Source organism: Hippoglossus hippoglossus, chromosome 9 (genome assembly GCF_009819705.1).
Source record: "Hippoglossus hippoglossus isolate fHipHip1 chromosome 9, fHipHip1.pri, whole genome shotgun sequence".
Lineage (NCBI taxonomy): Eukaryota > Metazoa > Chordata > Actinopteri > Pleuronectiformes > Pleuronectidae > Hippoglossus > Hippoglossus hippoglossus.
The window spans coordinates 3,971,112-3,989,636 of NC_047159.1; the positions used below are offsets into that span (position 1 = coordinate 3,971,112).

Here is an 18,525-nt window from a genome sequence, read left to right on the forward strand (position 1 = left end):
GTTCATGAAATAATGATCTGCTCAAACAAGGCAGGATTCAAACTGTAACCAAGCGGAGCTACAAAATGCTGGATCCAGCCCCCCCCCCTGGAAACAGTGCAAGCTCCTGTATTAGCATTAGAACTGGGCCAAACTGACCTGGAGGCCACTTATCCCATTAACCCAATGACCACAACACCCCAATCAGCCAGAACTGTGACGCCGAGCTCCCGGCCACTCGGGCCCCCGGGGCCACTGCTGATGACCCGAGATACCTTTCTCCCTCTGGTGACCCCCGACCTCTGAACCCCACTTCATCACGTTGGGAGCAGGTTCGACGTGCAGCAGGCCAATTGGAGAGATATTCAGAAGGCGCCTAACTCACTTCGGTGCCGCAGGGTCAAGCCCCTGACCTGAAGGGTTTTTTGGGGGGAATCAGCAAAGAGTCAGGGGGTCAAATGCAAATCATGCGAATCATAAGGAATGAATGTGGACAACGTGTGCCAATCTGCAACTCTTCTGTCAGGGGGATGAAATCTGATGATGAAACAGTGGATGCTGAAGTGGAGAAAGAAAAATCTGCCATTTAAAAACACACACACACACACATTCATGCCTGCAGACACACACCATCCACATCCACACACCTCTAAAGAAACGGAGGCTCATCTTTGAATCCTCACTCGAAGGCCTTTCAAACACAGATAACTGTGAGTATGAAACATGTGAGATTAAGTTCACATTGTCGACCACAACCCTTAACATGAAAGAGCAGGAAAAAACAACGTCGAGGTCATTAAAATGCGAGGCCACTCTGACTCACAACACCTTTTCAAAAAACCACAGGATGTGGTGACCTTGTCCGCCTACATTCACAGATTCACTGCACGGTTTCTCAAAGCTGCTTCTTCTCCAGCACAAACACACATGAGCAGAGTAGCTGTGCTCTGGACGACTGTTTGGAAGATAGATACTAGCCTCGGGCTGACAGGAACAGGGAGGCAGCGCAGGTATACATTACATACACATTTGGTATGATAATTTCAGAGCGCTCTCTCCCTCTCAGCCGCTGGAAGACACCAAAATTGAAGGGAAAGACGAAGATAAAAGAGCATAACCTGGTCAGGTTTCTATTCAACCTGCATTCCCCGACCTGTAAACCGTGACAACTCTCCAGTGCATACCAGCACATCCCAGTCAACTAAGGTAACATTTTGTATTCCACATGAGACGCCCTATGAGCAGGCTTGTTGGGCAGCATGAGAGAGGAGAGAGTCGGTGTAGGAGGATCTAACGCCTGAATCTGTCCCCGTGTCTGAGTCGATCTAAATGAGGAGCAGGACGTGGAGCACTGCTTGTTGTGTGATCGTGACCCCTCTCTCCTGCTTGTCTAACTGCTTGGACGGCAGCGGGGAGCCCCGCCTGCGCCCTGGGTTCTGAACACTGGACCATTGTGCGGGGGTCCTGCACTCCAAATGGGGCAGTGTTGTTGTTGTGGACCATGTTGTTATTTTAGAGGCTGGCAATTGCACCATTATCTCCACCACAGGGATTTTTCCTTTTTGTCAGATGTTGACGTAGGCGTTGATGGATGTGGGGATGAGGAGCAAAAAGGAGCAGGATCTTGGTATGGAAGAGAGACGGTGATCCGGTGAAGTGGGTCACCGCTACTGGCCGTGCACACGAAATAGTAATGAGCACATATTCAAACGTGCCTTCACACACACACACACACACACACGGAATGACAGAGACTGTCCCCTCTTGTGTTCCAACTGCAAGGTTTCCCTGCTAGGCCCCAAATCACACAAGCTCAGCCCACTGGAAACACCCGGTTGCTCCACTTTGCTCCACTTAGCGCTGCTCCTCCGTACCCAGGGTTTTAGGTGAAGGGCATCCGGCACCCCCGATGTGCCACGAGGGGGCGGCTCTTGTTCTGCCCTGTCTGTCTTGCCCCTGGGGGAGGCAGCCTTTCACATGAATATCCTGTTACACAGGCCACGCTCTCAATGAAGTCCTGCCGGGGATTTGAACTCCACCTGTCACTCAGGATGGACACACCCCCCACTGCCAACCCCCCCAACGCTTCTCTACAAAATCACCTGTAGAGGAAATGCTCACGTGGGATGATTTTTAAATTTGATCTTCTTAGCTCTATATTTTCTAATATAATAAATGTTTTTTGTTATTAGATAAGGAACAGTGACTTCTTTTGTTTCACTGTGATTCCAAAGTTGAGTTCATCATAACTCTTCTTCCTCCATTGCTACGAGTGTCAGGTTGTCATGGCATTTTATTTCATATTTTTTGTCCACATATTTTTAAACACTCTTCTATAAATACAGAGAGGTGACTGCAAAGCAAGCCGTCATAAAACCCGACAGATAAAAAACAAAGTTTCCCATAAATTGAAAAAACTCTTTCAACTCCGTCCCTCCCATTCTTCAACAAACAAGTGCCCTGATAACAGTTGGTAACGGGATCAAAACAGGGCCCTCCTCCTACAAACTCCCACCGCCGGCTCCTCTGACACCCCCACCTCCCCGCACCATTCTCCCCCCCCCCGGCTCTCAAAGGAAATCAAAATGCAAGTCACACCATCCAACGCCATTCTTCTCCGTCTGTCTGTGACACAATTCGCTGAGGCTTTGATCATACAACACCCACTTCTTCTGCCCCTCCTCCCGGCTGCCGCACCCCCTTTTTCCTCTCTCCCTTCTAAATTATTGGTGGCCCCGGTTACAGCCCCCCAATCGCCCTCATCTGTCCCAAACAGCCGCCCTCCCCTGCACTCACCATGCGCTATATCGCCCTTGCACGAAAGAGTTCCCCCCCCTGCACAGCTCTGTATGAATGAGTGGTTTACAAATTTTATCCTCATTTGCCCTGCAGCATTAAAAGTAGCTGTGGTCGCCATGAAAATGGGGATAATCAGCAAGTTTTTTTTTTTGTTCTGCATAACTTTTTAACTAGTCTGTATTTGCACATAAAACATGAAAAACCTGTCTTTGTGACAAAGCAGATATTTCAAAGAGCATTCTCCTCTGTTGCTTTGAGCACCACCGGCCAGGAAAACCCTGTGAACCTGCGGCTGACGCTCACAGGGAACGGAGATCTAAAAATTCGAGGAGAAGTTGCCTGGATTGCATTTCTATTTAAAGTCGTGCAATTGCTGAAATTCGGTGCTTCGAAGGTCTGTGCATTGCAACGAGACGTTTAATGCCGCAGCACAGCAGGAGCTCCAAACATCAAAAGCAAGGGGGCGGACTGGAAAGAAGAATGATCCCTGAGCTAAACTGATCTACACAGGATGCAGACATACACACTGGCATATACATCCTTACGACATCAACTGTGGAAAAAAAAAAGTGAAACACCAATACTTTCCTCAGAAGCGAGTTCCAACACGTCTTTTCGTGGCATCTAGGTCACAGCGAGGACAAGTTTCTGTCATAACGATCAAAGCTGCCTTGTAGTCTGAGGCAAGTGCCAGCCAGAGACAATTTTTACAAGCTTGTTCTTTGTGAAGCTGGCTAAATGATTAACCAGACGGATCTGTTGTCCGCTGGTTTTCTTTTATGAGTTTGGGAAGAAGAGCTGGCACCTATTTCACATGCACACAAAATGTAGAAGAAGAAAAACCCGGGCACGGCGCCAGTCCTCGCACCCATCTGCTTCCCCAGCGCCGCGCATGTGTTTACGCATCTCGCTATTTGAGCACAGGCGCATGTAGGGAGACGTCTGCAGTCTGAAACACAACATGGGTGACCGAGGGGTGACTCGGTGGCATCTCTCACGTCGCTCGCCGTGAACTCGTTCACCCCCGCTGAAGGAGCATCCCGCCCATCTACCCGGGCCTTTAATTCAACAGACGCCTCCGACCTCCCCCCCCTCCGCAGCACTGTGCTTCAAACTGCCTCGATATGGGGAGGAGGAGGAGGGTGGGGGTATTGTCAACTTCCTGGAATAACACGCCAGTCTTGCCAGCGGAGGTGGCAGGTGGTTGTGGGGATGGGATGACGTGACGGGGACGTCTGATCGCAGCCCACAGACCACGTCTCCCCAGGGACCTGCGGTGCAGCAGAGTCACAACTTGTCTGAGCTGTTTTGGAAGGAGGAGGGAAAAAAAAGGCTGAGGCCGGGATGAAGTGGTAACAGGATGTTCAGGACTAGACGCGCGCGCACGCACGCACGCACACACGCACACACGCACACACACACACACACACACACACACACACACACACACACACGTTAACTAGTAGTGGCACAGACACTTAACAGCCTCGTGTGAGCGTTTGGCAACTTTACCTGTTGCCTTTCAATCAACACTATTCACTCCCAGAGATAATATGGTTAATTACACAGCTGCAACTGCCACAGACAGTTAAAGGATTAATGTGACATTCATATACACCTATAAAGAAATATTGTAGCGCTCTTGCTTGATGATTGAAGTTACAAAACAGTTTCATAACCTGTAGTTGAATCGTCCGTTAAGTAATTCTTACATACCTTACAATATGTTATTGTTTGTTATGTTTGTTATGTTATTTTGGCTTCAGATTAAAGCCCTGGAGAAGCAAACATTTCTGTTTCCCTCTGAAAAAACTTTACACTTTCAAAGTTGTCGGGTCGCTGCACAGTTGCACGACTTGCTCTCTTGTGCAGTCATACGCTAATTTCATCCACATCCTCAGGAGGAACTCCAGAGAAATTGGGTGCAGGCTTGTGTGAGAGGCTGGTTGCCGTGCACAACGCAGCGGGAGATTCTGCACTGAGACACACTCACAACAACACACAATTCTCCAGAGTGTTCAGGTGAGGGGTGGTGCAGCAGGCAGGGGTGTATTGTATTATTCTGCCGAGGAGTTCATGCGGCACATACACAACGGCGTCGGCTCTCATCGCCACAAACTCTCTCGACATCTCCATCAGTGTCTTCTGCGTGTGTCATTGGTTTCTTTGTGTTTTATTTTTGCGTCTGTTGTGTGTTAGGAGGGTCATTAGCCCCCCCCGACTACTACTTCAGAAAATATCATTAGCACCAACAATTCCACCAAAACATTAAAAACTCTGGGCAAAAACTCCTGCCTATAATTAGTGCACAGCGTTTTATACAAACCAGAACATTACACGAGTGCTCCGTTATGTAACTTCCAGCAAACAAGCATAAAACATTCGGCCAAAATACACAAACTAGCAAAATGTCAACAACAAGTTAGCACTAGCTGCCTCACCAGCCACCGGTGCTGCACCCCCTCCCTGACAACTGTGGCGCGGTCAGGACGCAGTAAACTTCACCCCTCCGTGTCCTGCAGGGCAGACATGAGGGCACGCTTCAGCCAATTACAACCCTGCTGGTGCTCAGCCCTCTTCTGCAGATGTGCGCACATGCAAACGCACAACTTCTCTGAGTAATAAGGACACAGATGACTTCCCTCTGCCAGCACACGCTCCTCAGACGTCCAGCACACATGTGGAAGGTCGAACAAATGAGGTGAGAGGGTTTGCGCTTATAGGAGCTGCAGCTCTAGTGGAATAAAGTGGGAAAATCACCACACACACACACACACACACACACACACACACACACACACACACACACACACACACACACACACACACACACACACACACACACACACACACACACACACACACACACACACACACACACACACACACACACACGTGTCTAGTCTACACTGTAGCCTAACCAGCTGCCTCATACATGCATCACTATCTCATCTGAAGATCTCCCAGTAACAACATGGCTGCACACTGATCAGATTCACACCAAACACACAAACAACCTGCATGATGTGTAGTTTTCATTCACAGCTGCGTGTTCCGATACACATACATATTTTGGAGAAGTACGTTGCAACTCGCGCTTGATTGACACTCATAAGTCAAAGGTCAGATTTCCCCAAAGTCTCGTCGCCATCTGTTCATGTGGAATCCTGCTTTGAGCTTTCATCCCCTCCATTTCATTATCACACCTTCCCCACAGGCTCACAGACAATCTGTCTGAATCCTGTCGAGCTCAGACGTCATGTTAAAAAGAACAGAGGGAGGAAATCTACATCTGACACTTAAACCACACAATGACCTAAAAAAAAAAAGAAAAACTCAGCGAGGCCGACGAGTCATTTTAGTTCAGGCTCGGGGAGGTAAAGCTCCAGGTGCATGTTGGGATATGCGTGTTTAACCCACAGAGAGCAGGAGGATGTCCAGCGAGGGTCCTTGGCTCAGGGCAGGGGAGGGTTACTGCAGATCTCAAGATGTGACAACGCTGGTCAGGTTTTCATTTAGTCAGTTTCGTCAAAATCTTGAAACTGTACGAACATTAAACACAACAATACACTTGGTTTACGGAGTGGATTCAACATCTACGAGGGGCCATTTTATGGGTTCAGCATCTTGCCCAAGGACACTTCGGCATGCAGATGGGGAAGACCGGGGATTGAACCTCTGACCTTCTGGTGGGAGGACGACCACTTTACCCCTCAGCCACAGTCCTCTTAATTCCATAGAGAAATCGAGCCTCCAGGGATTTACAGCAAAGTTGCTCTGTTCTATCCATTTATCCCATAAAAACTGTCAATCGAGTTACTGAGTGGGTGTTTTAATTTTTTTAAGCCCAAAAAAACAATACGCCTATTGGGGCTTATTGTGATCTGGAATAATTTATAACGTCAAGACATTTCCACCAAAACGATGAGAGGTTCAGCGACTTCATGTCCAGGCAACGGGCACAAGAAACAAGTTCTGAATTGCGATCTTCCAAGAATAGTGCCACAGATATACTCATAATAAATTTAAATGCATTCACCAACACGCTATACGAACACACACACACGCCTCCCCCCCTCCCTCCCGCTCGCTCAGTCACTCGTTCCCCTCTCGGTCGCCCGCTGCCCCCTCTTTCCCAGCACTAGAAATAACTTCAAAGAGCGCCTGGTAGCCTTGAGGAGCGAGGGAGCGGGATCCAGTTACAGCGGAGCAGCTGGGAGGGCCCTACAGGTGGGGCCAACACTCCTCCTCCTGTAACACTATCACCGTAAAGGGATCCCTCCGCTTCTCCTCTCAAATAATGAAGACTTCCTCCCCTTTGTCTTCTCCGCTGGGACTAAAAGGAACAATTAGCCAATCGAGCGCCGGCATCCATCTTTTGTTTTGGTGTTCCAAGCCAACATAAAGGAGGAGGGTGATAAATACATTTTAAAAAAGGGGGGAGATTTGTCAAAGCTTGAGCTTAGATTATATTTTCTGTACTACTAAAAAAAAAAAATTTAACATTTTTTTTTAAAAAAACTAAAAAATGTGTATTTGTGTAGTGGAAGAAAAGCTCAAGGAGTCAGTTGAAAGAAAACTTAAGTCAAGGGCAAACATGGACCTGCTTTGTGATTTGAGCCTCGGTCGTACAGTCATTTGTCTGTTTGCCTCCCAACCGACAGACAACCCCCACCCCCCGGCAGAAAATCACCTCCACGCCATCTTCATAGCAACGGGCAAAGCAAACAAGTGTCATGGTTTCAGTGTGAGCAGGGGACGCTGGCAGAAGACACCTAATATCATGTAAATGTCCTGATATGTAGCACAAGGCTCTGGGGTTGACAGCTTTAACACTGAGCAGGACGCCGAGCTTGTGACTCTATTAAGTCTCGGCAAGTGCATCCCCAAACTGTCAATGGCGCGCGTGTGTGTGTGCGTGTGTGTGCACACTCAGAAGTCTCCCTGGTGTCACTTTCAGCTCTTCAGTCTTTAAAACACAGAGTGACACGAACAAAGGACAGGCCGACAAAGTTCAGGGGTCAACATTGGGCTGGATGCCACCATTTTGGAAAGAGAAGGGGGACGGCGCCCGCACTCCCCTGCAGCAAAGCAAACATATTGTCTCCACGAGGAAGGGGCTGCTGTCGCTACGAGCACGAACAGGAAAGTAGGTAAACACGCGTGCATAAATTATTTGTCATCAAGGTGTCACTGTGAGTAAATTAGCAGGACTAACAATGTAACGAGCACAGGGACGTAGGGTTCATTAATAAACGACTCAATACAGCACAACTGCAGAGTTCTGTCTCCCCAACACACAACAGTTCAACTTTAACCAGGAAACCACAACTTCACACGTTCCAAAAACGAAACAATCAACTAATAATGACTTAATTTTATTTAATAAAATATGAGAAAACAGAAAAATGCATAAAACAAGTTTCCAGAGCTCAGGATGAGATATTTGTTTTTTCATTAGATGAAACAGAGAAAAGCAGAAAATCGTCACATTTCAGATGAAACTAGCAAACGTCATGCTCTCCACTGACTATTGGAATCATCGACTGAGAATTCCAGCACCGCAGTTCATAAAAAAAAAAATCTGTTTTCTGTCGCTGTTCGACACCACAGTCAATGTTTGTGCAGCTCTTACGTCCGGTGCCAGCCCCGCCCCAAATATCAGAGGCATGCCCCCGCTCTGCCTCGCCCCTCTTCAACCCTCGCCATAAAACAAAAGTCAAAGTCACTTCTTAATGAGCTATGATTAATGCTGCGGGTGAGCCCGGGCAGGAAGGAGGGAGGCTGCAGGGCGCACATACCCGGCGCAGTCGGCTCGCTCTGTATGTGTGCGCGTACGAGGGCTGAGGGGTTGAGGTGGCTAAAAGTGGACTGAGGGGAGGATTGCGGTCATCAACACCTAGGCTCTGAGCAGCCTTTGATGTTGCGCGGCGTCTTTGATGGCCCAGGCGACGGAGGAATGCCGCTCGCCCTCCCCTCCCCGTCTGAAAAGCCCCCGGGGTTGTGGAATGCAGTGCAAGCTGCTGCTGCTGCTCGGCCCGCTGGAATGGGATTAGAGCATAGGCCCATGTTGCCCTTTCTCCCCTCCCTCATCTCGCTCCAAACCGGCTCCCTGGACTGGGCAACATGGCGCTAACCTTCTCCAGAAGAAGATGAGAATATATTCCCGAAATTGTGCTTCATACTCTCCTCTACATTTCTGCCTGTTTCAGATTAACCCTGAAGACGTTTTCATTCAGCTAAACACTAGATTCGCTCCATTCACTCATTTGCACTGCCTCATATTGGTGGTGCAACTAATGTTTAATCAAAAACAAAAATCCCCAAACCCCCAAACCCCAATGTGACGTCTTCAAATGTCTCAATTTGTCAAAGCAACCGACCAAAAGCCCAAAATATCCAGTTTACCACGACATAAGACAAGTTGTGTCAGCAGCTTCTCTTTCTTCAGCGCAGGGACTTTTCACCTGGAACAACAAATAACAAAAAAGAAATACAAATGCTGTATACATCCACAGCGTGTGGGAGGACATCCTGCGGAGATCAAACATCTCTGAGGCGTGCAGCTATTCTCAAAAGCTGCACCAGCTAAACCCTGATGCTCTGAGATATTAGAGGAAGGGAATGAAAACACTTCAAATGACCAAAGCCGCGCAGCAGTCCGGACATGTGACCGAACTGTCCTGCTGCAGACGTTCATCCTGATATATATGTATGTACAGTATGTGACAGTGGGTAGAGCAACAAGGCATTCTGCAAAGGTCAGGTTCGTTTTGTCCACACACACACACACACACACACACACACACACACACACACACACACACACACACACACACACACACACACACACACACACACACACACACACACACACACACACACACACACACACACAGAGAGAGATTGACCTTCCACACAACAACTGCACAAACAAGCCAGCTTGGCCGTGCATGCTTGTGTCCGTCGGGGCTCGGCTGGATGTGACCAGGCCAACCAGAGCATTTGGCTTAAGCTGCGCCGTGTGTTTGCTGAGGACTGGAGCTCCCCGCCAGCGAGAGCTGAGAGGAATGCGAGCAGGACTTACAGTACATGCACATGTTCACGCACTTAAACGAATGTGTGCACAGACGGTGGGTTTGGTGTTGTAAGAGCTGCTCCCACCGCTCGCTCCCTCCCTCCCTCCCTCACCTCTGCTTTCACCCTGGCCGCAGGGTTTAGGGAGGGAGGGATTCAAGGTGGAGAGGCAGCCAGCATTAGCACTGGTTTCAGATTTCGGCCGCCTCCGACTTGTTTTCTTTAGGAAACACTTACTGGGGCTCCAGCTACACCAGGGGAAGCGCTCACCTACATCACTTCCGGGTCGGAAGGCTAAGGTCACACCGCACTCGTGGGGAAGGAGATGGGAAGTGGGGGCACCATTAAAGCACATGTGGAATGCGTTTAGTGTCACCAGCGATTAACCTCATGATTTTGCCTCAAATGTATCGACCTTATAAAGAAAACACAGAGGGATAAGTGGCGAGGGGGGATTTGAGAGATTGATTTTCCTTGTGAAAACTGGCGCACATAGAATCAGCCTATGACACTTTCCCAAGACTTTTCTTGGCCGGCTTCTGTCTGCTTCCCCCCCTCTGCCCTCCCTTTCTTTCGCTCACTCTCGTTTCTGTGAATGGCTGCACGATCACCTTTCACGACAACCTGGAGGGGGGAAACAGGAGGAAAGCTCCATCCAGGAGCTCAAGGCCCCTCCGAGGAGCTAATGATATTCCAGAGGAAATGAGAATGTGAATAAACAAAGCCAGAGTCATTTCCAGGAATAATGCGATGGAGAAACGTGGATTGGGGGGGGGGGATTAGAGGTGGTTAGACGGTAACAGGGGAGTCATGATTCAGCTTCCTACTTCTATTCCATGAGGGCAGACCTTCGATGGCGAGATCAGGAGAATCGGAAGCTATTGGGATGCTCTCTCCGAACCGCTAATTGCTTTCTTTGTTGCATCTTAAAAAGGACAAGACACATGCAAAGCTTGTCACACCAGTGCAATGTATATACAGTGAGAGGCATATCTTTACATTTAGTGATTTAGTCATTAGTGATCCTTATTGACGTTTCTCTTTTTGCGATCAAGTTTTTATTAATCTTTCAACAAGATATGCCGACCAAACGAGAAACGTGCTTTGACTCTGTACGATATCAGATTGGAGAATAGACATTGCAATTGGTATTTCTAGTCCAGGAGCATATTTCCAGCAGGACCATGACATAAGAACGTGTCACAAAGAACTCAAAACAGTTATAAAGAAAGTAAATCCGCAAATGTAATGATTTCAGATCTTTTGAACCCTCAAATATCAAGTCAGGCTCGACACTATTTATGAAACAATTAGTCAATTAAATCCTTTACCGAGCAACACACCAAACTTCTCTGTTCGAGAAGAAACTAAATGATTGATTGAGAGAGATATCGTTCAATAGTAAGATCATTAGTTGCTGAATAACTGCATAGAACAGACTTTCAAAGCTTTACGTTAAGTTATTTAACTTTGGGGTCTTAAATAAATAGTTGACCATCATCTACAAAACGTGATATATTTTATAAAATCACTCAGATGCTCCTCTTAACATCCATTTGAGAGAATCCTTCACAGTACTGGGAGGTCTGAGAGATGAGTGAAGGCACCAGGATGGACCAGTGGGCAGGTTTATCCCAACCTCAGAACATGAAAGCTGCGGCGGCCATCTCTGCATGTGTTTTCAGAGCCTCTCCCCTCTGCTCGTTCTGACCGGTGATCAGGTTAGACAAGTCCCTCTATTCAGAGCTGCACAGTAATACCGATATCCCCAAAGAGAGGGAGGAGGTGGAGAAGAAGAAGAAGAAGAAGAGGAGGGGGGAGAAAAATCCTATCTGAGAGATTAACTCGCAGCACCCAACCGAGCCAGTGCTGGGTTCACTGGCTCACTCGGTCCTATCCTACCCACTAGTCTCTTGTTCTAAAGCAAAGCATGTCTTTGATACTCGACTAGAAGGAATCTGGAGGCGTTACAGGTTTCTTTTGTGCTTTGCAATGCACAGAGAGTCTGTGTGTGTGAGTGCCAAGGCTGGGATTTCTTTTCTTTAACCCCCCCCCCACCCCACCCTCCTCCTCTTTTCTTTTACTCCCTCTTCCCTTTGCCTTCATCTCCTCCTCCCCTCCCCCCACCCTAAACACTAAGTCAGTGAATCATAAACCTTTTCTCCTTTTTATTATTTTTTTTTGGGGGGGAGGGGGGGGGGGTTTACCATCACAAACTGTTATCTAAACCTCACCCTGCAGTTTCAACGTGTCATACCTGCTGCACACTTCACGTTCAAAGTCACCATATCTGGGTGCTGACCACTTCAGATGAGTTTCAAGGGTGGGATTTCGTGTATGGAGGGAGGGGAGGGTGGTAGTTGTGTGGGGGGGGGCGGTGTGGGTGAGGTTTGACTCCCCTTGGAGATTTTCTTAAACCCATTACATCAGCTTTTTTCTGCTTCATGGGCTCCAAGTCCGGTGCTTTTGTGAGGGTAGAAAATGACCTAAATTGACATTCAGAGTGGTTGTGGTTGGTTAATTGTGGCCGGGGCATTTTTGGCATAAATAAAACAAGATTCCCGAGGCTCTTCATCTTTAACCCTTTTTGCAAATTCTGCTTCTTTGTAAGCCTCCGATGAATGTAAAGCACCCATCCCCGAAACCATGTGAGCTTTCTGGAATATGCTCCTACAGATCAAAAGAGAGAGCGGCAGAGTGATTCTGAGGAGTTATAAGGAAAGTGAGTAATTGCTCAACCCTCCATACTTTGATTCAGCTTTTGAAGAACCTATAACTCTTTTCACCAAGCGTGCAGTACTTCCATTTATTTTTGCGCTTGGCCGAAATATCGAACTACCTCCGATTGGATCACTACAAAGAGGCTGTCAAAGTGGCACATCCGCTTTGGTGCACCGTAGGAAACTGGCCACCAGCAGCACAACCATGCACTGAGCACAAAACACCATGCAGTCTCTACAAGCTTTCTTCCAGTCCCACGGCAAAGGGGGGGGGAGAAGAAGAAGAGTGGGCAGAGGAGGAAAGAGTGGCTGGGCAAACAGTGAGGGGTAAGGGCTCAAAGGGGCCTGGTTGCCCGGGAGAGGGGGACCCGCTGCTTCAACAATGTCCACATCAAGTGTCCGGCTACGGGCCAGGCCCCGCAGAGGTGCACTCCCAGTGTACTTGGAGGTCAGTGGCTTGGACAAAAGGGAACGGAGCGGCCGTACCCCTGCAGAGCGGCTGGGCTCAGGGTATATAGAAGCTTAGGACTTCAGAAGAGGGGTCTGCACAAGTGTGTGCGAGGGCTACACGAGAGAGAGCAGGATGATGTGCACTTTCAAATCTCTCAACGAATCCAAAATCTCTGTTCTCTGAATCGGGAAGCTTGATCCAGAAATGTTTTTATTCCTGGCTGTAAATTCACATTTCAATGGTTTATTTTAATTTACCTCTGAATCTTAAACAACACTGAAGGTTCCTGAATGTTTTAAAGATATTTACATGTTTATGTTATAGTGACTACAACCTGAGAATACTGAAAACTCTTGTTTTCTTTCTCCATCAGTTTGGTTGACTCCACACAAAGTCCTACCTTCAAAAGTTAGTCACGTGCACGACTCAGAGCTGTTGCATATTTTGTTGCAAACCCTTTGGAGGATTCATCCAAAATTGATCAATAAGCTTAAGGGACTGGATTTGAACTTTTTATCAAGTCTCTTGAAAGTGTTCTTTAAATGCGTTAATGGGTGTTTACTGAAATGCACCATGGGAGTTGCAGATTTGTGTTTTTCTCTCATCGTTACACACAAAGGTCGTGGCTTTGTCTGTTTAATTCAAGGTCCTGATATTTTCTATCACGGTTCCTCATCTTTTGTGCTGATGACTCATCCAGAAGAGTATTTCCCATCAAAGGCCTGGACGTGCTCCAACAGAAACTCATCTAGCACAGACTTTTCCTTCCTGGATCCACTGTAACGCAGATACCCACCTCGGTGAACCCTTCTTCTTTTTTTTTTTTGCAATTTAAGTTACCATAACGATCGGGCCACACCTCCCACTGGCTGTTTGAAAAACAGAGTGCACACACACACACTCACAGACCTCCACACTCACTCACTCACTGTCCCCTCACACACAGCAATAAAAGGGGGGTGGGGCCGCAGCGGTGATCGGACAAACACTGTTATTGGAACTCTGCCTAGCGAGGCCATTGTGCAGGCCCGCGGCAAAGAGACAGAGAGAAAGGTTAGGGAGGGGTGGGGTGGGGGGGTGGCGCTGAGGTTGCTTCAATGGCTGGATCCATCAGTGGGTGGAGATACAAGGCAGAAAGGTGCTGGGCCAAGTTGAGGCCGGGCCGGTGTGGTGGAAAATGATGGACTCCCAGTGGCAGGTGGTGGCAGGTCAGGGAGGAGAGGTGTGTGTCTGTGTGTTCTCTGCCTGTTTGGATCCAGAGACGCAGATCTGTTCAAATTAAGACAAATCTAAATCAAGTCTTTTATCTTCTTCTGTTTTATTATCGAAAAAAAATAATATACAAAAAAATCCAAGTAGTGTTTTTACTAAACAGCAAATATTTACTATATCAGAATGCATTTATAATTTTGCATTAGCGTCAATAGATATCCACTTATTAATGATTTTGTTTTGTTTTGTGTTTAAAACTAAACCTGAATAGATTTGAAAATGGATTTAAGGAACATTCAGGAATGAGCAAATTTGATACTGGATGCAGATTAGTATGAGGGAATAAGGTAAAAATCTAGCAAACAAGCTTAAAATCATCAAAACTGGTTTGATATATTACTTTTCTAACATTATAGGAAAATTGTTTGATCATTTTAACTCCTCTATTCCTTAAAAACGGGACCAGAAGGGTTATCTCGCATGTGGATCCTTTTACTATTCACCCCAGGGCCACATGGACTGAAGGTCTGGGTGTGGATTAATGTCACCCGGGCCATTCAATCCCCCTCATCTCCAAACCCCATCAAACCACACCATCGCCTGAGGATGGGGGGTCTGTGGATTTCAGACATTCCACTGTGGGACGGGGATACGCTTCAGATTCTCCTTACTCAAGTGTGTGAAATGTTTTAATTTCCAGGACTTCCTACGATTTAGCAAAAACTGCCTCTGAGAAAATGGAATTAAAATAATAAAAACATCAAAAATTAAATGCCCCCACCACTATGAATACAAGTCATTTAGGATGGAGTGCGTGTAAACCACCCTGTAAATATTAACACAACATCAACGGCAATTACAGATGGAGAAAGTGGCATAAACTAGACCGTCATCCCTTCATCACTCCAGTCCTTGCAAAGACTTCTACCCCCCCCCACCACAACATGTGCTTGTGCCCTGGGCAACAGAACATTTCCTCTTCTGTCGCAACAGCAAAAATAAATAGTCTGCACGAGGGCGACGGGAGAGAAAAGTAAACTTTAATTGGTGTGGAAATCAGCCCATTAACATACAGGTCCCTATAAAGGGTGATTTGTTCTTTTGATGAGTGTTTCTGAAGTCACTGTGGGATCAGCCTGGGCCCAGGGGCAAGGCCGGCCACCAGAATTCCTCCGAACATTTGTTTATCAGCAGGCCGAGTGCAGAGCGGCGGCGCACAGACGCAGTATTGTTCCTCCCGCCGTCGTCGGTCATGCTGCCAGAGGTAGGAGCCGAGAGGGCCGCAGGAGGAGTCGCAGGGTTGGGAATAAACGGACCCTGGGGGGGGGGGCAACGGCCCCTGAAGGAGTTAAACATCAAACCGGCTTCACACACACAAGCACTTCCTGCCATCAGCGTTACCGGGGCCACTTTGAAAAGGTAATGGCCAACTTCTAAAGATGAGGTCATTTCACAGCCGAGAGGACCGTTACATCGCTGAGTGGTCAGAGCCCCCCCCCTCCTCCTCTCTTCAGCATGTTGTGGCTTATAAATTATACAATCAAAGCCAACAAGTTCCTCCCACATCCATGCCTTTGTATGGGGATATTTGGAAAAGACTTATCTGCCCAAGAGTTCATGACTCAAGTGTTATAAACCTCCAGGGTTCCATGTTATTTGATTTGTTTTTTATTAGAAACAAGGAACCACTTAGCTGGCTGTAACCTCTGGGGCGTTTGGCTCCATATCTAAGAGGATTGCAGGTTGCAAGCCTTCCTCTGAAAAATAAAAAAAGGACAGCCGTGGTAAACGCAGCCTCTGGAGACAGAAAGAAGCTGGGAATACGATGCAAAGTTACTGTAATTGAGACAGGATGTCACAAAAATGCAAACTACAGTTTTCTCCCAAAGCTAAAACATTGAGCGTGCAGGAATTTGCAGATTTGGCAAATTGTATGACAATAAATATGAGTCATGCGATGTAGCAGAACTCACAATCTATTTAAGAGCCTCGTATTAATAACGTGGCTTTGAGCTGATTTATACTGCAGTGTGATTATGTGCTTTATTTTTAAAACCCCGTCTGCATGGGGCATTTTACTCGAGGCCTCCGCCACCATGTTTGTATTGAAACAGCAGAGGACTTTGTCTCTTTGATAGGCAATACAGACCCTTTTGAAACTCATAATCAGCGTGATGAAGATATCAAAAGGACAGAGGAAGATGAAGGGTCAGGGAAGGTCTGTCTGTTGCAGCTTCAGCCAAAATTAACATGTCTCACCATGACTCCTTGAAGATGAATACCGAATTCTGAGGATGATGAATGCTAAAAGCGGATGAGTGCATATTCAAATAGCCGGGCAAGTCTGGCCTATTTTTGCATATGAAATTCCATTGCAACGGAGGGTCGAGACCTCTGGGTCCTTAAGGAAAGAATGTGTGACTTGAAATGAGAGACCAAAGGGGCTGCTCGCATCCCCTGGCCTCCCAGCTGGGAGGACAGCACACGGATCAAAGAGGCTCTGTGAATCTTCAAGAGGGGCGATCGGGATAAACTTGGAGGGCATGTGAAGGGTCTGGGAGAACTCCTGCTCCTCGGGCATCGCATGTGGAAGCCCCATCTCGGCCTTGGACCATTTACGACTTCTCCTTGTTTTCGTTTAATAATTCAGAAAACATGAAAAGACCACAGCTCGCCTCTGCCATTAAAGTCCCCCGGGGGCGTGCTGCTCGCAGGCAGCAGCGCGAGTCACACAGTCCAGTGAGCTGTGCGTTTACCTCACGTTTGTCTTGGCCAGCTTTGTGGTGCTGTATTAGAGCAGAATAAGGGATGATGAAAACTCTCGGGCGCCCGCCTGTACCTCACTAGGTGAGCATGACGCATGAAAACAGCATAAAAAGGCAAAACAAACCTTACATCAATCAAATGTTTGTTCAAGTGTCGTGAGCACTTACCATCTAATACAATACTATGTGATTGAAATACATTTTTGGATGCTTTTACTGTTTTGTGGATTATTTTTCTTCCAAATATCCTCTAGTGTTAGAGGGCTATTCATTAATATGGTGGATACATCCTTGAAACAGGGGTGTTGCAACAGGGTAGGCAAACCACACAAATGCCTGGGGGCCCCAGCTGAGAGGAGGCCCCCCTGATCATTTCAGTCCACAGCAGCAACAATGTTTGAGAAACCCCCCTTAAATCCTATGATCAGCATGTACAGGCGACTGCAACGACAACCAGGCTGTCTTAATACGCGAGTATGCCGGTTGGGGTTCTTCTACATCACTGTTATTGTTAAGGCCTCCATCATATGAGCATCAACAAATACTGGTCAAAATTCAAATCCACAGAAAATCCTCCATCTGCAAACCAATTACCCATCTCACCCCATGACGGTGTCAAAACATCCAAACACAGGAGGAGGAACCAGTTGGTGCTGCAGACCCTTGTCTTCCACCCAAACCTGTGTGTTTTTGAGTGTTCCTGCCGTGTCACAACAACAAGAGCCCGGTCATACAGGCGGAGAACAGAGCGTCTTTTGTCGGCAGAACTAGGACGACCAGCATCTCCTGTCGGGCCTCTGCCCCTATGAGAGACCTGAAGTCTCCCGACCTCCTGCACCTAATCTGCCAGCCTGCCAGGGCCCAGCCCGGAGAGGCCTGTCATCACTACCACAGAGGCCTCTATTCATCCCTGCAAAGACAAAGCCAAAAGTGTACAGCAGCCATCCGAGGCATCCCAGGCATCCAGATATCCACCAGCGATATCATTTTTGTGAGCCCGTGCTTTTGGTTTACCCTGCGTCCTCTCACCAGCAGCATCTCTGCTCCTCGTTCCCTTCAAGTCAGGGATTCGTCTGCGCTGCAGGGACCTCGCATGACATCGCACCGCTCTGCTACAAGCAAGCAGGTTTTGGAATTGATTGCTACGTAGTGACATACATTAAGGCTGGGTGTTGAAAGGATAACAATAACTATCAATATATAATCTTAGCAACATAACAAAAGTTCATATCAACACTTTGCTTATGTATTGTGCAGAGACAATGAAGAAGTGCCCATAAAACCAACCAACCTTCCCTCAGGTGCATACATCAGCCTTTAACTTGAAATAATCATTTCATATCCATCAACATAACCTGTACGACAACAGCGTGAAGACATTTTAAGACAGTGTTAAGTCTGGACTTTTTAAAAGTTTTGCTGAATCGTTTTTCCGTGGTTTCGTGTCTCTGGGTTGAAGATCATTGGGAATATGCTAAGGGGGAATTTTCAAAGTGATAACATTCAAAACAGCCATCAGCAC

The 18,525-nt window shown here is 47.3% G+C and overlaps 1 protein-coding gene across 2 annotated transcripts in view; it reads right to left on the minus strand.

The window, feature by feature from the left end:
• The window catches only part of znrf3 (zinc and ring finger 3), a 66,421-nt gene that overhangs the window by 32,919 nt on the left and 14,977 nt on the right, over nt 1–18,525 (minus strand). The window lies entirely within an intron of this gene.